This window comes from Bidens hawaiensis, unplaced genomic scaffold (assembly GCF_021521415.1).
Source record: "Bidens hawaiensis isolate Kalapana, Puna unplaced genomic scaffold, B.hawaiensis_p1.1 tig00036827_1, whole genome shotgun sequence".
NCBI lineage: Eukaryota > Viridiplantae > Streptophyta > Magnoliopsida > Asterales > Asteraceae > Bidens > Bidens hawaiensis.
Window position 1 is genome coordinate 41,417 of NW_027505444.1, and position 22,140 is coordinate 63,556.

The 22,140-nt window shown below is 37.3% G+C and overlaps 1 pseudogene across 1 annotated transcript; it reads left to right on the top strand.

The window, feature by feature from the left end:
• The first annotated feature begins 441 nt into the window (after window positions 1-441).
• On the top strand, window positions 442-4,078 carry LOC143613224 (auxin response factor 19-like; annotated as a pseudogene). Its single transcript, XR_013150076.1, has 10 exons — window positions 442-468; window positions 523-606; window positions 672-827; window positions 900-984; window positions 1,066-1,156; window positions 1,264-1,427; window positions 1,508-1,833; window positions 2,208-3,385; window positions 3,464-3,645; window positions 3,727-4,078. The product of XR_013150076.1 is annotated as an auxin response factor 19-like (transcript).
• Window positions 4,079-22,140: the final 18,062 nt, after the last annotated feature.

Consider the following 22,140-nt stretch of genomic DNA (forward strand, 5'->3'; position numbering starts at 1 on the left):
TTGTATGAAATAATTTTGATTAAACAATTCTTAAAGTTTGATTATAAATTTATTGATATACCAAATAATTTGACAAGGGAAAATATTAGAAGGGACATGCTATACATAAATGATAAATATCACTAGCACAATATCCAGACATTATTGACATGTTATGTGGCCCCTATAACCTTTTCTATGTAGTTGTAAAACAAAATAAAATAAAACAAAGTAATGATATATAAATCTATTTTAAATGATTTGAAATATAGGAGGTTAATAGGCCTAGGCTGCTTTGCTTGCTATAAAGCCACATGGGTTTCATTATTGTTAGAATTTCTTCTACTTCTTCTTTCCCACAGGCAATGTGACCTTGGTGTGGTTCATGATTGGTGTCCTTTTTCTTTTTCATTTTCTTGTACTTGTTTGTGTTTTGGATAATGAAAGCTCCTCCAATGGGACATGGTTATGAATCCACTTCAGGTGAAGGTGAATAATATTAATTCTTTCTTGATTAACTTTCATCACTCTCTTTGTTTCTAGTCATTTTATTTGGTTTCATTGTTTCAGGCTGATTCTGAAACTGACGAGGTGTATGCTCGGATGACTCTTCAACCTGTCGATAAAGTAAGTCGTTTTAATTTATTAAGACGTGAGTAGACATTAAAGTTTTGTTTTCATGAATGAAACAGTATGACCAGGAAGCCTTGCTTATTTCCGATATGGGTCTGAAGCAAAACAAGCAGCCTACTGAGTTCTTCTGCAAGACTCTTACAGCTAGTGACACTAGCACCCATGGTGGATTCGCTGTTCCTCGTCGAACCGCTGAAAAGATTTTCCCGCCTCTGGTAATTAATTCACATGTTTCATAAGTCGTGACTATATATATATACACATTACTTACCTCGTTTAATTTGTAGGATTTCTCAATGCAACCTCCAGCTCAGGAGTTGGCTGCTAGAGATTTGCATCATCAGTCTTAGACTTTCCGACATATTTATCGAGGTTTGTTGTTTTAAATCCAAGAGTTTCATCTATCAGCTGTAACATATTTGTGTGTTCTATAAATAGTTATTTAAATTTCAGGGCAACCCAAGAGGCATCTACTTACTACAGGATGGAGCATTTTTGTGAACTCTAAAAGGCTTTTTGCTGGCGATGCTGTCGTTTTCGTAAGGTGTGACTTTAGTTATTTGATTTTATTTTGTAATATATAGTTGATTAGTAAAACATAATACGCGATCAAGGGATTTTCTTAATTCTAACTGATGCGAATGACTGTAGAGACGAGAAATCACAGCTTATGTTAGGAGTTCGACGTGCCAACAGACAACAATCTGCTCTCTCATCGTCGGTTATATCCAGTACAGCATGCACATTGGAATCCTTGCGGCTGCTGCTCACGCTGCGGCAAACAGCAGCCTATTCACCGTTTATTACAATCCTAGGTATCATAGATGGAAAATTCGATATTCTTTGATTTATTAAAAAAATATTAAAAGAAAGAAAGTTAAATTGGCAGGGCGAGGGCGAGTCCGGCTGAGTTTGTGATACCGCTAGCCAAGTACAATAAAGCAATGTATTGTCAAGTTTCATTGGGCATGCGGTTTAGAATGATGTTTGAGACTCAAGAGTCGGGTGTGCGTAGATACATGGGAACAATAACGGGTATCAGCGATCTAGATCCTGCCAGGTGGAAGAACTCACAATGGCGTAGTCTTCAGGTGGGATGGGATGAGTCAGCAGCTGATGAGCGTCCTAGTCGTGTTTCAATATTGGAAATTGAGCCCGTTGTGACTCCGTTTTACATGTGTCCATCTCCATTTTTCAGACAAAAGTTTCATCAACAATCCGGTAATTTATAAGATAGTAAAATTGATTATCACTGAATGGTGCATTACAAAATATATAGAACGAAATGCAAACCCTTGATACCTAATGGACCTGTGGACTCATAATAATAAACCTGATATCCAATAGTTTTGCAGACATTGATACAGAGAGAGAAAATGCTTATACGGGGATGAATGACGGGTTGAGTTTGGCCATCGTTCATTTATAAGCATTTTCTCTCTCTATATCAATCAGGTAATTTGTAAGATGGTAAAATACTGAATTAATTATTACGGAATTATGCATTAAAATATATATAGAACGTAATGCAAACCCTATATACTTAATGGTCTCGTAGGCTCATAATAATAAACCTAGTATCCAATGGTTTGCAGACATTGATGCTGAGATAGAAAATGCTTATAAACGAACAATGGCCATGCCTACGCCTTGGCTTGAAGATACGGGGATGAAAGACGGGTTGAGTTTAGTCCAATGGATGAACATGCAGCAGCAACAAAATCAACCGAATATTCTTTCTTCAAATTCTCTATCCTTTGAAGATCCCTCCAAGCTATTAAGCTTTCAATCACACTCCAACAAACCAAACCAACTTCTCTCTCAATCATGGCCCCACCAACACCAACAGAAACCTATATACAAGCATCAAAAACCGCAACCGCAACAAAGCACACAATCTCAACAACAAATTAGTAGTACAACTTAATTTCAACCTTTGTCCATGGAACAACAACATCAGCAAATGCAGCTACAACATAACATGTCACTCTCGGAGCAACAACAAACGCTGCAGATACTACAAAAGCTGCAACAAAAACAACAGCAGCAGGAACAACAACAACAACAACAACATATGTTCTCATCACTAGAGCCCATACAACAGTCACAACTTCAGCAACTCAAACAACAAGTTAGCGGTAATAGCTTGTCAACATCCACACTTGTACAATCAAACCAACAACATAGTCAATACAAACCACTAAGAGTTCTCCCTCCTGGTGATGATAACGTCCCCTCGTGTTCCACATCCCCTTCAACAAACAACTGTCAACTAACCCCAACAAATTTCCGGATCAAGAACCAACAAGCTCCATCTATCTTAGGCGACGATTCCGTGGCTTCCAAAGTTCTTCCAACTCAAAGTAAACCGGATGCAAGAATCAAGTATGAGGTGTCGCACTTGAAACTACCCGAGCAACCTAAAGACAAAGGCTTTGCTACTGAACCTACCACATCAGTAACATCATACTGTTTGGATGACTATGTTGGTACCTTGCCACAAAACTTCAACATCCCAAACTTTGGGGCTAATATTGATAGCCTGCCACCCGATGCTTTGTTGTCCCGCGGTTTTGATTCTGAAAACATGATGTCAAATTATCCTGGCGGCCATGACACCGAATTTTCCGCTGCTGAGATGAGTCCACGGTCATTTGGAATGCCTGATATGGCTTTCAAACCACACGACAATGGTGCTGCTGCGGATGCTGGTGTTTTGGGAAACGCATTGTGTCGTAGCCAAACTCAACAACGCATGAGAACATACACAAAGGTAACATGTCCCTTTTATATACATCATTGGACTCGTTGTCCAAGTTCGGTACATAATGACTATTTGTTGTATGTTTAGGTTCAAAAACGTGGATTAGTAGGAAGAACGATTGATGTGACACGCTACAAGGGTTATGACGAGCTGAAGCAAGATCTCGCTCGAATGTTCGGTATTGAAGGCGAGCTAGAAGACGCACAGTGGAAACTTGTATATGTTGATCATGAGAATGACATATTGCTAGTTGGTGATGACCCGTGGGAGTAAGCGTCTTCTAAAACAAAAACATTAGCATTTTAGTTGATATGTATATATATTGTTTGTTGACTTTGAGGTTTTTACAGGGAGTTTGTTAGTTGTGTGCAAAGCATAAAGATTCTGTCATATTCAGAAGTACAAAAGATGAGCTTGGATGGTGATTTAAGTAACGTACCCGTGCCTAATCAAGCTTCCAGTGGGACTGATGGTGGGAACCCATGGAGAGGAGCTGCATCTTTTAAGAGGTAACCTAATTCTTGCATTAGCGTCACGGACCATATATTCGAAGGTCCGATTGCTTGTTTGTGCTTGAGGATAACTCCTTGACAATAGTGTAGAAACAGAAGTTGTTGTATAACATAACTAACAGAGGTGATGCATTTCACTTGTAAATGTTTTAACTGTTGAGAATTTATATCATCATATCTTGATAATTGTATAGCAGGGATGCGAACTAGCATTGTCTTATGAATCTTTAATTCAACTGAAGGAGGTTAAAGATTAATATAAACCATGGTTGACTTAATGACTTTGCATGTTTCTTATAATTGAATTTTGTAACTTTATATTTTAAACACGTAAATAAGGACATAGTATACATTAAGGCTTTTCACACTACTTCCGTGGCGTGAACCACGCTCAATATCGGCTCGTTTAAAATAGAGCTGAGCTGAGCCGACTCGCTTTTGCACGAGCTGAACTTGAGTCAAGATAATCTCACTAGTTTGGTTCATTTAACCACTTGTCCACTTGTACAAGAGCTGAGTTGTAACTTTATTTCAATTGGAAATAGGCAATATGGTCTTGGCGTTTGAGTTTCAACCAAAAGCCCATTATGCTATACAGCTCTGGCCCAATACTATAACTTAATTTTCGATCCAACTGAGGCAGCTACAGCTAGAGGTGCACAAAAAACCGAACCCGAAAAAAAAACCCGGAATCGGTTCTTTTTATACCCGGGATTTTAATACCCGAACCCGATCATACCCGTAAGGTACAGATAAGGTATGCATTTCAGTACCAAAACTCGTACCCGTACCGAACCCGATTTGTACCGGTAATATCCGAAAACCAGAACCGGTTCTATACCCGGAACTGGGTGTTCCAATACTCGAAACCGGGCTTTTTCAAATACCTGATCTATACCCGAAAAATACCTGAAATATACCCTGAAAATACCCATAAAAAGTGTAACCCCATTAAAAAAACAAAAAGGGGATTTTTCATTACCCCAAAATAGGGTATTCAAATACCGGTTTTAGAATACCCTACGAGAACCTTATACATGCCGGGACCCGAACCCGACCTGGGTACTGCAAATACTCGATTTTCCAATACCCGGTCAAACATGTACCCAGTTTCATACCCGAAACTGTGTATTTGAAAAACCCGATTTATGCATCTCTAGATACAGCCCACCGGTGCACAAATTGTGTTTTAGGTTCATAAATGTTCGATTGAAATGGGATTAGGTAAGTTCCAAGAGAGTCCAACACGGTCTTAATGAAACCAGTTCAGGTTTCAATCAGGTTCTTTTAGGGGGAACGGATCGGGTTTGATAGGTTTGAAACCGGGTTTTGACCGGTTCAAGTCGGGTTTGAAACCAGGTTTCAAACCGTTTTAAGATACAGGTTAGTCAACCCTATGGATCCGGTCGGGTTCAAACCGGATCCTTTTAAATCAGTTTCGAAATCAAGTTAGTCCCAACCCGATTCTTTTGTGCAACTTTGGAGGTAGCAACAGAAAGTGGATTGTAAAATTAAGTTTTTGGATTATTTATCTTTGTTTTTAATCTATTATAATATTGTTTCATCTAATCCAATAAGACCGAGTATCTTTTGTGTTATTAAGGTTAGATGAACTTTATAGGAAGTTAATCAAATGAAATCGTAGTTTACACCCATGAGTTAATGGTCTAATGGTATGGTGATCATCTTTTTAAAACGAAGGTAATGGGTACAAATCTTTGCAAGTGTAAGGTTAAGAGATTTTTAGATGGAAATAAATTTGGTATTTAAAAAAAAAAGAAAAAAATTGTAGTTTATAAAACAATTTTAAAAGACAATTTAATGCTCAAATTATAGCACTGCCTTGCTGGCTCGTATAACTTCAAGTCCACCGCAAACTGAAGAAGAGTTGGTTCGGCGTGCTCGATAATCACCCCTAGAATCAGCGGAGCTAAGATCTGCTTATGCTCAAGTATTAGCTATTGTATAATTAGATGTTACTTCTCTTTTTAAGCAAAATTTAAAGTTATGAGAAGTACATTTTGTAAATAGAAACCTTAGGTGAAATATAAGTAATAAAAAAATACTTCAAAATACCACAAAAACCTATATATACACTCTATAACAACTCAAATAGACCGTGCCATGAGAATGTCCGTTTTGCTTCCGATGGGTCGGGAACTCATGATTTTATATTCACTAGACGAAATACTATCCTAAGCAAAATGAGTTATGGTAGAGAATGTTTCAAGCCTCTAATAAGGAGCACTTCATTCTCCTTCTCAACCAATATGAGACTTCTCCATCCATCCACCCCCCCCCCCCCCCCCCCCCCTCTCTCCCCCCAAAAATAACCTCTAAGGATCCATCACACCAGCATGACCACTAGCTTTGAGAGCTTTTGTAAGGTCTCAAGTTAACCTACCAAAATACTGTCCACTTTGCCCTTGATGTATTGCCCCTTCAGAAACTCACAGTGTTGTTTTTACCTAACAAATTTAAACTCAAAAGCCTCCGTATATAAAGAAAACGACATCCACAAGCAATAAGTTTGATTCCTCAGTAGTCTAACCCACTATTAAAGGTTGGTTAGTGTTGTTTCAAGAAATTAGGAGCCAAGGAAGGAGCATCAATTGAATATACGAGTCATAATTGTGGAAGTAAATATGAATAGCTAAACTTGTGTATCATCTAGATTTAAATAAATTTAACTAAATATGACACATTAAATTGATTTTTGATTGATGACATAATTTAGCCTTGGTAAACTATTGATTTGGTTTATTAATTATTATGGTGTTAATATGTGATTATTATTGAAGTTGTCTATTTGGATTGATCTTGGCTAATAGACACACTATTTGGGGTTAGATTAATTCTTCTTAAGTCAAATAAGTATCCTACCTAAGGATTATATTTGAATAAATGGGTCTAAAAGATAATTGGGATATTTTCGTTCTTTGGTTGATTATTAGTAACTTGTGACAACAATAAGTACCCTATAACTAAGTGGTGTGAAGTCATTGTTAGGTTAAGTTAGTGGTTCTTATATGTCAACAGGTGTTTAGTATGTGTCTGTACTAGCCTTCTTAGTTTCATAGGATTACAAGCTCGACATGGATCTAATACATTTTAGCATTCCAAATCAACTGTTATTGGTACTTTTATCACCATGAACCCTAGGGTAGCCATGTGTTGGGTCCTGGAGTTCTATATATTAGATTGTCTAAGTGTAACATTGGGAACATTTTGGTCCAAATTTAACAAGTTTAAAAGTTGAAAGACCATTTTGTAATTGGGGCAAAGTTAAAGTCCAGGGCCTATTATGTAAATAAGCAAAACTCGGATTAGACGAACCGTTTGAACGGTTATACGGTTCACATCATAACTTATGGGTTAAAAGAAATTTATACAGACAGGCCGTACAACCCCCGTACTATTTGAGACGGGGCTTCAAATTTAGCTGCAAAGTTTTGATTAAACAGAACGACTAAATCTTATGACGGTTTGTATGTCTGCTGAGTCAGCAAAGGATTTGACACCTAGGCTGTAAACGTGTCAAACACGCATTCATGATTATCCAGAACATTTTGGGTATGAATAGCACGCATGAGAATGTCCATATTAATCACAAATCATCAGCATATATCATAATCAAACCCAAAGCTCCAAATTTGTGTTATTAAAGTTCCTTGGTGTACTTGATTAGAATCTGTCATCCAATAAGGTGCTCCAGCTGCAAGCAAGCTTTGATCACCCATCCTAGAAGTATTAGAAGCCCTCTCAAGTTGTTACTAGGTTCAAGAATTGTTTAACAACAAGGTCAACATGTTCTAGAGCTCGTTAAGTTCGTTTTCACCCGTTAAAGCTGCAAACATGATTACGGGAATCAAATGTTGTCAAAATCATGCTGACATAATGCTAACAACTTGTATAGGTCATATAGGAAGCTTAGAATCAATAAACAGGCATAAGAACGATGTTTGAATTAACTTTTACATAAACATACATGTGTAGACGGTTACCGTCTAAGCATTTAGAAGAACTTTATAAGTTGAGAGGTTTGATGTTGTGTTAAGAGAATAGGTTGATTGAGAAATTTGGGATTAGAAGAAAGGAGAGGTTATGTTGGTTTTATAGAAACTATTTGATATTAATTAAAAATTATAATTAAGTTTAAATATTTAAATATATAGTACTTAAGAATTATATAGATGTGTGTGTGAAAACGTACTATTAAAATCCAAAAAAAAAAATCTAAAAACATTTTGTATTGTTAATAGCTTAGAATTATACTATGTAGCCGATGTTCACAAATGGATCGATTGCCTTCTTAGTAGGCAAAGAACTGTTGGAAAATTTGTTACGTGTGCGTTAGTAGGTTGTTATGACACAACAAATGCACACTAATAGACATTGATAAATGAGATATCGATGTGTGGTTGTGTGTATTTGAAAGAAAATACTATAGTGGTGTATCCCATATCGGTGGGATGAAAAACTTGTGCCTTGTGTTTTCCTCTATAAATAGAGAGGTAAACTAAGTTACAATACACACCAAACCTTACACACAACACAAGCATTGTTGCAAGGTTTTTTCCAACTTATTCTTCTACATTTCTAGTTTCTTTTATTCGAACCTTTTTTAGGTTTATGGTTAACTCCGGCAGTACTACAGCTCCGGCTGTTGTACCCTGGGAAACAACGAGTTCTCTTGGGAGACTCAAAATATTGTTTTAAGGGCCCTGTGTTCAACACGATCCTCAGCCAAACCGTTTACATTTTTTTTAGTATTGTATTTGGTTTATTTCTTTGATTCTGTATTGTATTTCAGATTCTAGTATTGTATTGTATGATTAATAAAACTGTTTGTTAATTTTATGTTTATTTACTCAATTCACGAATTCGGTTCCTACAATCTTAAAACAATATTTTTAAAACCGTTTCGTGAAAACTTTGTTTAAATTTTCAGAAACTATTATGTTTTGATCCAAACCAGTTTTGTTTCAAAATATTATATGTTTTAAAAACAGTTTTTTTTTTCTGTTTTGGTCTCGGAATCAAGAATTGGATCTTCAAAGTTGGACTTAGACAGATTCGTTCTTGGTTTAGCATTCTGAAATCAGAAAAGACTCCTTTTTTGGGCTGTTTTTGGCTATCTAGCACGAGATAGCTTATCGTGAAAACTTTGTTTAAATTTTCAGAAACTATTCTGTTTTGATCCAAACCAGTTTTGTTTCAAAATAGTACATGTTTTAAAAACAGTTTTTTCTTTTCTGTTTTGGTCTCGGAATCAAGAATTGGATCTTCAAAGTTGGACTTAAACAGATTCGTTCTTGGTTTAGCATTCTGAAATCAGAAAAGGCTCCTTTTTTGGGCTGTTTTTGGCTATCTAGCACGAGATAGCTTATCGTGAAAACTTTGTTTAAATTTTCAGAAACTATTCTATTTTGATCCAAACCAGTTTTGTTTCAAAATAGTATATGTTTTAAAAACAGTTTTTTCTTTTCTGTTTTGGTCTCAGAATCAAGAATTGGATCTTCAAAGTTGGACTTAGACAGATTCGTTCTTAGTTTAGCATTCTGAAATCAGAAAAGACTCATTTTTTGGGCTGTTTTTGGCTATCTCGCACGAGATAGTTTTATCTCGCACGAGATAAAGCTATCTCGCAAATTTCAGAATTTTCTGAATTTTTTTTCTAAGTTACTAACTTAGTCTGTTTTCTGTTGCAAGAATGACAGGACCAACCCCAAACACTTCTAATGCTACCCCTGTTGTTCATTTGACCACCCCAGCCAATGTGGGAGCGACCACAATGGCTAACCATGCTGAAAAACCCGAAAAGTTCACGGGTGTCCACTTTAAGAGGTGACAACAGAAAATGTTTTTCTACTTGACAACCTTGATCTTAGCACAGTTATTGGAGAAAACAGCCCCCATACCCACTGCCCAAGATGATGTCCAAAGTGTGAGTGCTTTGGACGCTTGGAAACATTCTAAATTTCTATGTCGCAATTACGTGCTCAATGATTTGGCGGATCCATTGTATAACGTCTATTGTGGGATAAAGACTGCCAAAGAACTATGGGAGTCTTTAGACAAGAAGTATAAAATCGAAGATGCGGGAACAAAGAAATTTGTTGTGGCCCGTTTTTTGGACTTTAAAATGGTTGACTCCAAGACTGTGATCACCCAAATCCAAGAACTACAAGTTATACTTCATGAAATTCATGCCGAGGGTATGACACTTAGTGAAACGTTCCAAGTTGCAGCCATAATTGAAAAGTTGCCTCCTAGTTGGGTTGAGTTTAAGAATTATCTTAAGCACAAACGAAAGGAGATGACTATTGATGAATTAATTGTTCGTCTTCGAATTGAGGAAGACAATAAAACGGCTCAAAAATCAGCTCGTGTGGAGCCAATGGCTAAGGCCAACATGGTTGAACTTGGACAATATTCTAAGGGGGGCATAAGGGTAAGGGAAAAATGGATAAGAGAAAGGGAAAGGTGAACCTTGGACCGAAGAAGGAGGTTGTGAAAAAGAAACCTCAATCTTCAAACTTCCAAGGTGTTTGTTACAATTGTAATGAGAATGGCCATCGTGCGAACCAATGCAAGAAGCCTAAGCGTGAGCGTGCACATATGGTGGATGAAAATGGTGAACCGTTGGTGGCACACCGAGCTCTCGGCAATGATTGAAGAAATCAATCTTGTGGGGGACAAACCGCAAGGATGGTTCATTGATACGGGTGCGACCCGTCATGTGTGTGGTGACAAGACCCTCTTTAGCACCTTTAAGGAGGCTGCTAGTGATGCTAAGTTGTTTATGGGGAATCAAGCAACGGCCGACATCAAGGGTGAAGGGGATGTGATCTTGAAGATATCGGGAAAAGAGCTTACTTTGAGCAACACTTTGTATGTGCCCAAAATTCGTAAGAATTTGGTTTCGGGTTGGTTGCTTAATAAGTTTGGTTTTCGTTTGGTGTTTGAGTCGGACAAGTTTGTCTTGACTAAGCGTGGAATGTATGTTGGTAAGGGCTATGCCCTCAATGGTATGTTTAAACTTGATGTAACCGTGACTAAAAATGAAATGAATAAGGCATCTACTTCTGCTTATATTATTGAGTCTTTAAATTCAAATGTTTGGCATGGTAGATTAGGACATGTAAATTTCAATTCACTTCGTCGTTTAATTAAATTAAAAAGCATACCAACATTCCACATTGGTACAAACTCGAAATGCGAATCATGTGTTGAATCCTAACTTACAAGATCATCCTTCAAACCGGTTGAAACAATAACCGAAACACTTGATTTAATTCACACCGATGTGTGCGATTTAAAAATGTGCCCAACAAGAGGGGGAAACAAATATTTCATCACGTTTATTGATGATTGCTCAAAATATTGCTATGTATATTTACTTAAAAGTAAAGATGAAGCAATAGAAAAAATTTATCTTGTTTAAAAATGAAGTTGAGTTACAACTTAACAAGAAAATTAATCGTGTGAGAAGCGATCGAGGAGGTGAATATGTTTCACCATTTGCGGATTTATGCACAAAGTGGCATAATACATGAATTAACCGCTCCTTATTCTCCACAATCAAATGGCATGGCGGAACGATAGAACCGTACATTGAAAGAGATGATGAATGCCATGTTGGTTAGTTATGGGGTGAGCCATGACATGTGGGGGGATGCCATTTTAACGGCAAATTATCTTTTAAATAAGATACCTCTCAAGAATAGGGACGAGACTCCTTATAAGTTATGGAAGGGAAGAGAACCTTCGTACAAATACATGAAAGTGTGGGGGTGCCTAGCTAAAGTCACCGTACCACCTCCTAAGGCTCTTAGGATTGGTCCCAAAACCGTTGATTGCATTTTCATTGGATATGCTCACAATAGTAGTGCACATCGGTTTTTGGTACACAAATCCAAAAATCCAAATGTACACGTAAACACTTTCATGGAGGCGAGCCCCAATATTGTCTCGTATTTTGAGCACGTGTTTCCTAAGTTAGGACACACACATGAGGCCTCATCATCACGAGCGAATGATGTATGTGCAAGCTCGTCAACACAAAATGACGACTTGGTTCATGAAGGAACACATGAACGGCCCGAGACTGAGGATGGTGATTTAAGACGAAGCAAAAGACAAAAGGTTGCAAAATCCTTTGGTCCTGACTTCGTAAGCTTTATGGTTGAAGGTGAAGCTAATACCTACCATGAAGCGGTGACCTCACCTGAAGGACCTCAATGGAAAGAAGCAATCAAGAATGAAATTGATTCGATCTTACAAAATCATACTTGGGAATTGGTAGATCTTCCAGTTGGTTGCAAACCATTTGGATATCGTTGGATATTCAAAAAGAAGATGAAAGCCGATGGAAGTATTGATAAATACAAAGTGAGGCTAGTGATCAAAGGTTTTAGACAAAAGGAAGGTCTAGACTATTTTGATACTTACTCACCTGTAACACGTATAACCTCTATAAGGTTGGTGCTTGCAATCGCGTCTTTACGAAGTTCGGAAGTACACCAAATGGATGTAAAAACGGCTTTTCTAAATGGTGATTTGGAAGAAGAGATATACATGGAGAAATCGCGTATTTGGAAGTGCACCAAGTGCACCAAATGAAGGTTTTAGACAAAAGGAAGGTCTAGACTATTTTGATACTTACTCACCTGTAACACGTATAACCTCTATAAGGTTGGTGCTTGTAATCGCGTCTTTACGAAGTTTGGAAGTGCACCAAATGGATGTAAAAACGGCTTTTCTAAATGGTGATTTGGAAGAAGAGATATACATGGAGCAACCTGAGGGTTTCTCCGCCCCTGGTCAAAAGGGTAAAGTATGCAAACTCATCAAGTCTTTGTATGGCTTGAAGCAAGCTCCAAGACAATGGCACCAAAAGTTTGACCAAGTCATGATTGGCAATGGTTTCAAAATTAATGAGTGTGATAAATGTGTTTATGTTAAAAACACAAATGGAGGTTATGTTATTTTATTCCTTTATGTGGATGACATGCTTATCATTGGGAGTAATGATAAAATGGTTCAATCTACAAAAGACATGTTAAATGCACGATTTGACATTAAAGACATGGGTTTAGTTGATACTATTCTTGGAATAAAAATCATTAAAACCAAAGAAGGTCTTACTTTGAGTCAAGCACACTATGTCGACAAGATTCTTGAAAAATTCAACAAGGAAGACAAGCGAGTGGCTCGTTCTCCTGTTGACACTACTCTACATCTATGTAAAAATAGAACTGAGCCGGTTGCTCAATTAGAGTATTCAAGAATCATTGAAAGTCTAATGTATCTCATTACATGTAGGAGACCCGATTTAGCATACGCGGTGAGTAGGCTGAGTAGATATACTAGCAATCCAAGTGTTCAACATTGGAAAGCTATTATAAGGGTGCTTAGGTACATAAGATACACAAGAGACTATGGTTTGCATTATACCAACCATCCAGCTGTGATCGAAGGGTATACTGATGCGAACTGGATTTCGGATATGAAAGATTTCAAATCAACAAGTGGGTACGTGTTCCTACTTGGTGGGGCAGCAATATCTTGGAAATCATCCAAACAAACTGTAATTGCTAGATCCACAATGGAGTCTGAATTCATTGCCTTAGACAAATCTAGGGAAGAGGCAGAATGGTTACGTCAATTCGTGGAAGACATTCCACAATGGCCAAAGCCGTTGTCGGCAATTTGCATACATTGTGACAGTGAGTCTGCAATTGGTAGATCTCAACGTTCAATGTATAATGGCAAACCAAGGCATATGAGACGTAGACATAACACGATACGACAACTACTGTCAACGGGTGTTATCACGATTGACCATGTGAGGTCGGAAGATAACATTGCAGACCCGTTAACAAAAGGCTTAAGCACGGATAAATTTTATAAGTTGTCGAGAGGAATGGGACTAAAGCCCGCGAAAAAGGAAGTATGAGGGAAACCTAACTTAGCAGACTGGAGATCCCAAGATCTAAGTTCAATAGGCAAACTTAATCATATGACCAGAGGCAGTCACTGTGGGGGAGTACCCCAAAACCAAAGGGAGTCTTGAACTTCCTAGTCCTTTCTCCTAGGGGAGTACCCTAAAACAAATGACATTTGGGAGATGTTAAGCATATTAAGGTTAAGTGAAATAACCATGATGCTTTTAATGATTCATGGGAATCACCTATGTTAGAGAGAAGTGTGGTCGCTTCGAATGGAATTGTGGGGAGGCGCAATTTCCTAGAGCTCTCGCAGAACCAGGACTGTGATCCATGACCATATTGGACACAAGAATGAGGGGTTGACCAAACCAGGGAGAGTATTGTGTGAAGGCATATTGTCGTCTACACAAATGGGGGTCTGTTCAAAGTCATCGCGACTACAAACCGCTAGGAGGCTAAGTATGCTTCACAACGGAAGGTTCAAAGGGTAACACCTACCTATCCGGCAATACTCAACTGCTGAAACTTACTTCGAAGAATCGATTTCCATTCATGTGGGGGATTGTTGGAAAATTTGTTACGTGTGCGTTAGTAGGTTGTTATGACACAACGAATGCACACTAATAGACATTGATGAATGAGATATCGATGTGTGATTGTGTGTATTTGAAAGAAAATACTATAGTGGTGTATCCCACATCGGTGGGATGAAAAACTTGTGCCTTGTGTTTTCCTCCATAAATAGAGAGGTAAACTAAGTTACAATACACACCAAACCTTACATACAACACAAGCATTGTTGCAAGGTTTTTTCCAACTTCTTCTTCTTCTACATTTCTAGTTTCTTTTATTCGAACCTTTTTCAGGTTTACGGTTAACTCCGGCAGTAATACTGCTCCGGCTGTTGTACCCTGGGAAACAACGAGTTCTCTTGGGAGATTCGAAATATTGTTTTAAGGGCCCCGTGTTCAACACGATCCTCAGCCAAACCGTTTACATTTTTTTTAGTATTGTATTTGGTTTATTTCTTTGATTCTGTATTGTATTTCAGATTCTAGTATTGTATTGTATGATTAATAAAACTGTTTGTTAATTTTATGTTTATTTATTCAATTCACGATTTCGGTTCCTACAAGAACTACTTGTTCCAGTTCTATGCACATGGCTAACCCTTATTGGTTGGATATGGAGGATGATTGTTGTTTAACTTGTATGGTCTATAAGGGAACTAAATAGTGAGCCCACAGAAGATATGCTGTTAGGAAATAGACACCAGCTTTTAGATAAACAATTTTTTCGACCCGAACATATTACCGGGTCACTGGTCGCACAGGCCCTAGAGGTCAGTCCGAACATTGACCCAGATAACATCTTAAATAATATAAATGTATATTATATTTTTCTACTAGCTGAAAAGTAAATAAAAATTAAGAATCTGTGTTAAATATCTTTTAACGACTGTCATAAGTTAAATATTTAATAGTTAAATATTTTTTTAATAGTATGTATCATGTACGGAACTAGAGTCTTTCACTCTTTCCTTTTTATTATGACAAGTTGATAAAACAATCAGTTTAATTTCTAAATGAACAAGCTACATATTCTACACATATATTTTGGGATAAGCCCAACTTAACTATGTTACTATCAACCTAGCTTAACCCATACTTATTCTTTACATTAGGTTCCACACAAATACAGCCAACATTGTCAGCCTCTACCATGTGCCAGAATTTCGTGGTACCGATCGAAAGTAGAGAGCGCGATTAAAATATCGAAGAGTCTAAGGGTTAGATTTTAGATGGATTTTGATTATTTTTTGATTAGAAATTTAAAAACAAAATGTGTTTTAGTGGTTAACTCGGAGGGTCACCGGGTTTGGTCCAATCGGCAATCGCAAAGACCGGCTGAGTTTTTAGAAAACGGGCTAAATGCTGCAAACCAGACCGACATGCTTAGTAAGTCCCGATTCAACCAGCCAGTCTGCGTTTCAAAACACTAGTTTTAAGATACCACTCCATTAGCCGTTTGATCCACGTGGTGCAACGGCTAATTATGTTGAGTGGCTGAATAAATGCAGCCATTGAATATTGGTGTTTCCCTTTGATTGGCTTCCATGTGGATTATGTTGTGTATTACGTGAGTTTTAATATAGGCTGAATTCTAGCCATCTTAGCCGACACTTGCTATTTGTCATATATTAATCGACCGTGTTTGAATATGTTTATTTAAGACGACTTAATATTATGGGTAGTGGTTTAACTAAATAATGAAAAAAACGTCATAACATGTCACTGTCACATGAGCATACAGACTCTTACTAACTTTTCACTCAAAAACACGTAATGATTTAACTGAAAAAATAATTATTAAACATTTTTTATAATGCGAGTGGATAGTTTGATTGCTTGGAAGAAACCTTGGCTCCACCTAGTTTGATTGGCGCCCCCAATCACCACTACACATGATGTTAGAGGTGTTCAAGAAATCTGAAATCCGAAAAAAACCGAAATCCGAACCGAAACCGAAACCCAAATAAAATGATCTGAATTCTTATTCAGATATTCGGATCGGATCAATCCGAATATACAAATAACTAATTCGGATTCAGATATGATATTTTAAAAAATTCAGATTGTTCGGATTATTCGGATATCCGTTTAATCCGAATAAAAAACATGTTTTTAATGGTATTTTCCGGTTTGATACATTTATCAAACTATTATTTAAAGTTTGAACTTTAAATTTGTGTTAAGAGCAATTCATATTTTTCGGGTTTGTATTTTATAGTAATTATAAACTATTAAATAATAGGAACAAAAAAATAAGAAAATTTTGGTTTATTTCGGATTATTCGGAAACTTTCGGATTATTTGGATATTATCCTAATCCAATCCGAATTGAATTCAGATAGATTCAGATCGGTAGGAATATTCCTTATTCGGATAGTGTCCAAAAATTTTCAAATCCGAATAACCTGAATAATCCATTATCCGATCCGATGAACACCCCTACATGATCTAATGTCGATGCTTATTATGATAAATGATTTTAAGAGTCATGTCTCTTAATATGAACTAAATATAAATGTATAAGATTGATGTATTATATAAATACGATTTGATAACATCTCATATAAATTGTAAAGTATTATCTCCTAATTTAGTGATCCTGTTGTATCTATATATTGTGAAAATAATGAGAAGGAGGCAAGGAACTTTATGTGAATATCCATCTTTACATGAATATCCATCTTTACATGGTATCAGAGCTATAAAAGCGTAAATGAACACTCTTGCAAAAAAAAACCCACAATATTGACAAATGTTTGTGTTACTCTTAACATACGAAATTGAAGTATAGGTCTTCAACTTATTTAATAATTCATATGCTAAATGACCGAGAAGACGATGTGAAAGATATTGTGAAATAGCAACAAAAACGGTGGGAGTGCTGAGGCTTGAAATCATAGACGGTAAAAGGTGATATAAATCACCGTTATGTTGCACCGAAGGATAGGAACCTGGATCTTGTAATCCTTCACAAGAAATCAAAACGAAAAACTCACTAAAAATACAGTTACTAATTGTTAGGCAACGGACGAAAATTAGATATTTTATTAGTTTAGGTGCGTAAAGAATATTAGTTTAGGTGCGTAAAGAAAGTTATTTAGTTTAAGTGGAGGGAATGGCGGGAGAGGGTTTGGTTGCCATATTCGTTTATGGGAATGGTCCAGCCATTACCAACGATAATATTATGGGAAATGCCATTATTCAAAAATATTGAAAATTTCCCGGATTGCTTGTCATCTGAGTAGTAGCTCTGGTGTCCATCGTGTACAAAGCTTACTCGATATTGGTTGGGGTATAAGATATATAGTGAATTTGATTGGGTCTCGACCCAAGTATGCCATTACTAGACTCGTTTGGAAATGGGTTTAGGGCCATCGGATATGGGTAAGGGGAAATGGGCCATGTTTGTTGATTGGACTAAAGGGAGCCATATGAGGTATCGGGCTACTGGTGCAAAATTATGAGCCTGATGTTACCAACGAGATGGGCTTTTCCCTTGTCGCATGTATCCAAAATTTCTTCCTCACCCCAAGAGCCTCGGCCATGCCCACGACCACGAGAGGTACCTCAACCACGGTCACGATAATAATTAGCATAGGCATGGATGAATTGTCATCACCGGATTGTGCTGCTTTGGTGGTGCTAATGTGCAAAGCCGTTTCGGTAGCTTTGGTTGTTTCCTTGAGTATCAATTGTGATTAGGCAACGTAACAATTCAGTAAAGGTTGGGTATGCTTGAGAATAGTGGCAAGCGAGGCATTGACTTAATTAAGTAAGTAATTAATTGGATTAACAAGTCCTCTTCGGTCAACAGTTTGCCCACGTTAGCTAGTTGATCAGAAAAATTCTTGAGTTCTTACCAGTAGGCCGAGTGACGTAGATGTTGTGCTCTAATAAAAAACAAGTATTTATAAAACTTAAATACATATAACTAGTATGGGTAAGTAAGGTCGTCTTCACAGGGAATCAATGGAAAGTGCAAGTAAAGTTCATAATTACTAATTAATTAACTAAGGTGGACAAACGATGTCAAGCGGTTTAGAAAAGTTGATTATAATAGCACACGATTACTTTTAAAGCTATAAACAATTATTAGAGAAAAATTCACTTCAGGTTCAGGTAAAGTGATAACCGACTAATAACAGATTCATAAGATTAATCGGGCAGTAATTACTAAACCTAACAGTTGGGTTATGAGGACAAACGATACCCTAACCGAATTGTTGACACAACTGAACCCCGGTTTACCCAATTACCAATTTAAAAAATGAAAACCAATTTTAAGCAATGATTAATGAAGAATGGTTAAATGACATAAGAGCTAACCCTACATGTGATGAACACAACCAGAAAAGTGATGCAAAGTTTGATAATCAAAGTCATGCATACACTGTTTAAACAATCAATTCATAATGTGAAACAAGATTAAATACATTCAATCAAGTTCATAAGCATTCAAAACATAGAATCTAATCAAAGTTAGTTTACACAAAACCCTAGCCTAAAGTGAATACAATGGTTTAGCCTGACATCAGCATCACGAAGGATTCGTTTATCTGATGAGAGGACGAAAACATGCGATGAACGGACGAACCTGAGGCTTCGGGATGGTGCAAAATCGTCCTATGGCTTGTACTTGGTTGAAGGAATGAAGGATATCTCGAATGGGGGCTCAAAACTCAATAAATTAAAGTTAGGTTCCAAGGGGTGAGACTGTAGCGCCGCGCTAAAGACCCAATTTTCTAATGATCTTAGAGATACTCTGACATCACCATTAGGACCCCTTAGCGCCGCGATAAGGGTGTCTGATAGAATTTTCTTTATTTCCTTCATTTATTTTGCATAGGAAAGCGTGCCAATCATCATGAGTCTTCTACATCTTCGTTCCAAGCCCGTAATTCCTCTCGCTAAGCGTCCTTAACGTCAAGTATCCTGAAACACATAAACATGCTTGAAGTACCAAAGTTCACATAATATTTAAACTAACATTAAGCAAATAATATAATAATATACACGACTTTTACCCGACCATCACCGAGGCATTAAGGTTGTGGATCGGGGTTGAGTGTGATGCCAATACAGAGGGTGTGGGGACTTTTTGAGGAATTCATAGGTAGGTAGGTAGGGGTGTTGTGGCAACTGGAAAGATTGTTTCGTCAAAGAAGACGTGACGAGAAATAATTATTTGATTAGTTTGTAAGTTTAGACACTTGTATCCTCGGTTATTTAGTGAAGCACCAAGGAAAACACATGGGGTGGATTGGTCGGCTAGTTTATGAATCGTGGTTGATGGGAACAGAGGGTAGCATAGACAACCAAACATGCACAAGTGATTATAAGTAGGTGAGTAGTGATAAGGAGATTGTAGGTGATAGAAATTTGTGAAGTTTACTTGGAAGGATATTTAAGAGATAAGTGGTCATCTTTGTCACACCCCAACTGACAACGGGATATGCCGGATCATGTTTGATCGCTGAGTAGCTCGTAAAAACTAGTATTATTAAATGTCGATATCTAATTATTTTATTTCATAAACACCATAGTACATCACCATTCAAATCAAACTAACATTCAACAATTCAAACAAAAATAACCATTATTCAAAAAAAAAATAATAATTAAGTCTTTATTTGATATCCTAAACTCCATATCAATGGGCTTCACACTTTCCAATCATCCAATATAAGTACCTGCAATATGCGTAAAAGTAATATATTTGTCAACACAAATTGTTGAGTGAGCAACACAAGTTTTCACACACACACACACACATATAAACAATTCTGATGCGGTAATTACTGCAATCAATTTATCATATAATGTCTTTTTACCAACTCAAAGTCTGTTATCCGGACGGTGTATGATCATTTTAAATCATAATGAGGATGGGGATGAGGTCATCAAACAATAAAAATAAACACCTTGCAATTTGTCATGTAACATCCAATTAAATAAAAACACACAAATACATTGTGGTTGACGACTCGATTAAACTAATCATGTGGTTTTTATTAATGATAAATGATTAAGCCAATTTTATTATTATTTATTATCATTTGATTTTAAGTAATTACTTTACATATTATCTTAAGTAAATTATAGAAATATTATCTTCTAATTCACTATGTTCCCGAGTTTCATTTAACTGAAGAAAGGGAAGGAAAATGAGGGATGAAAAAAATATGTTGTGTTTCTGAGTTTCATTTAAGAAAGGAAAAGGAAGGAAAAGTTAAAATAGGTATTCCCGAGTTTCATTAAAAGAAAGAAAAGGAGGAGAAGGAAGAGAAAATGATAAGTAAAATAAAAGAATTTGTATCTTTTCAAATTTGAAAGATTTGGAAAGAAAACAGGTTGAAGAGAAAGATAAGATACCAAAAGAAAAGATAAAAAGATAAAACTTTCTTTTCTTTGCCTTTCTTTTCATAAATAAACTCGGGTGATCCTATTGTATCTATATATTGTGAAAATAATGAGAAGAATGCGAGGAACTTTACGTGAATATCTATCTTTACGTCTGTGTTCCTACATTTTTCCTTTAATTACCAGCTATGCATGCATGCTGAGCTCCAAGCTCGTCAAATTTATTTTTGAAATTAAGTTTGATGTATACGTGGGTTGCCTTCTTGGTTTCAGACGAATCTAACCTGATCCATGACGATGCTTCCACGGATTTTCGAGATGAACGAACCACGTCTTGATCTTCTTCTTCCTCGGCTGCGCCTGAGACCTGCAATGCTGAGACCTGCAAATGGTTTCGGGGGTGTGGAGGCGACTGCTAAGATATCCTGAGGATTTCTTGTTCACAGACACAAAAAGTGGTGGTGGCTCTTACTGAGCATGACCTATGATAAGGAGGTGGAGACCTCCTTATATAGAGTCTCATGGCCACCATCATGGTACCCTAATGGGCCTAGCCCAGTTAGGGTTACCTCCACAAAACCCCCTCGGCCCAATAACATCGTATTAGTCCATGTAATGAAATAAGCCAAACATAATAGACATAATAGATTCAGGGTCGCAGAACCGGGTTTTAGTACCATACCCCTACAAGCCCCCCCAAGTCCAGTGTTGCTCCTGGGCGCGCAAGCGTCTAGGTGGAGCGCTGGACTTTATAAGGTGTGAAGCGGTTTTTTCCCTTTTCTTTGGCTTTGCCTTTATTGTATGAGTTTCGGGAGGTTTTCTCCATGATGGTGACAAGCTGTAAAAATAATGAAGCCTGCGCGTGAGGCGGCTTACGAGCTATAATAATAGAGCCTGCGCGAGTAGCGACTTACGAGCCAAAAATAATAATGAAGCTTGCGCGTGAGGCGACTTACAAGCTATAATAATAATAATGCCTACGCGCGAGAGGCGACTTACGAGCTAAGAATAATAAAGCCTGCGCGCATGGCGACTTATGAGCTGCAAGAATAATAATGAAGCTAGCGCGAGAAGCGACTTACGAGCTAAAATAATAATGAAGCTTGCGCGTGAGGCGACTTACGAGCTATAATAATAACGAAGCTTGCGCGCATGGCGACTTATGAGCAGTAATAATAATGAAGCTAGCGCGAGAGGCGACTTACGAGCTAAAATAATAATGAAGCTAGCGCGAGAAGCGACTTACGAGCTGTAATAATAATGAAGCTAGCGCGAGAGGCGACTTACGAGCTAAAATAATAATGAAGCTAGCGCGAGACGCGACTTACGAGCTAAAATAACAATGAAGCTGGCGCGAGAAGCGACTT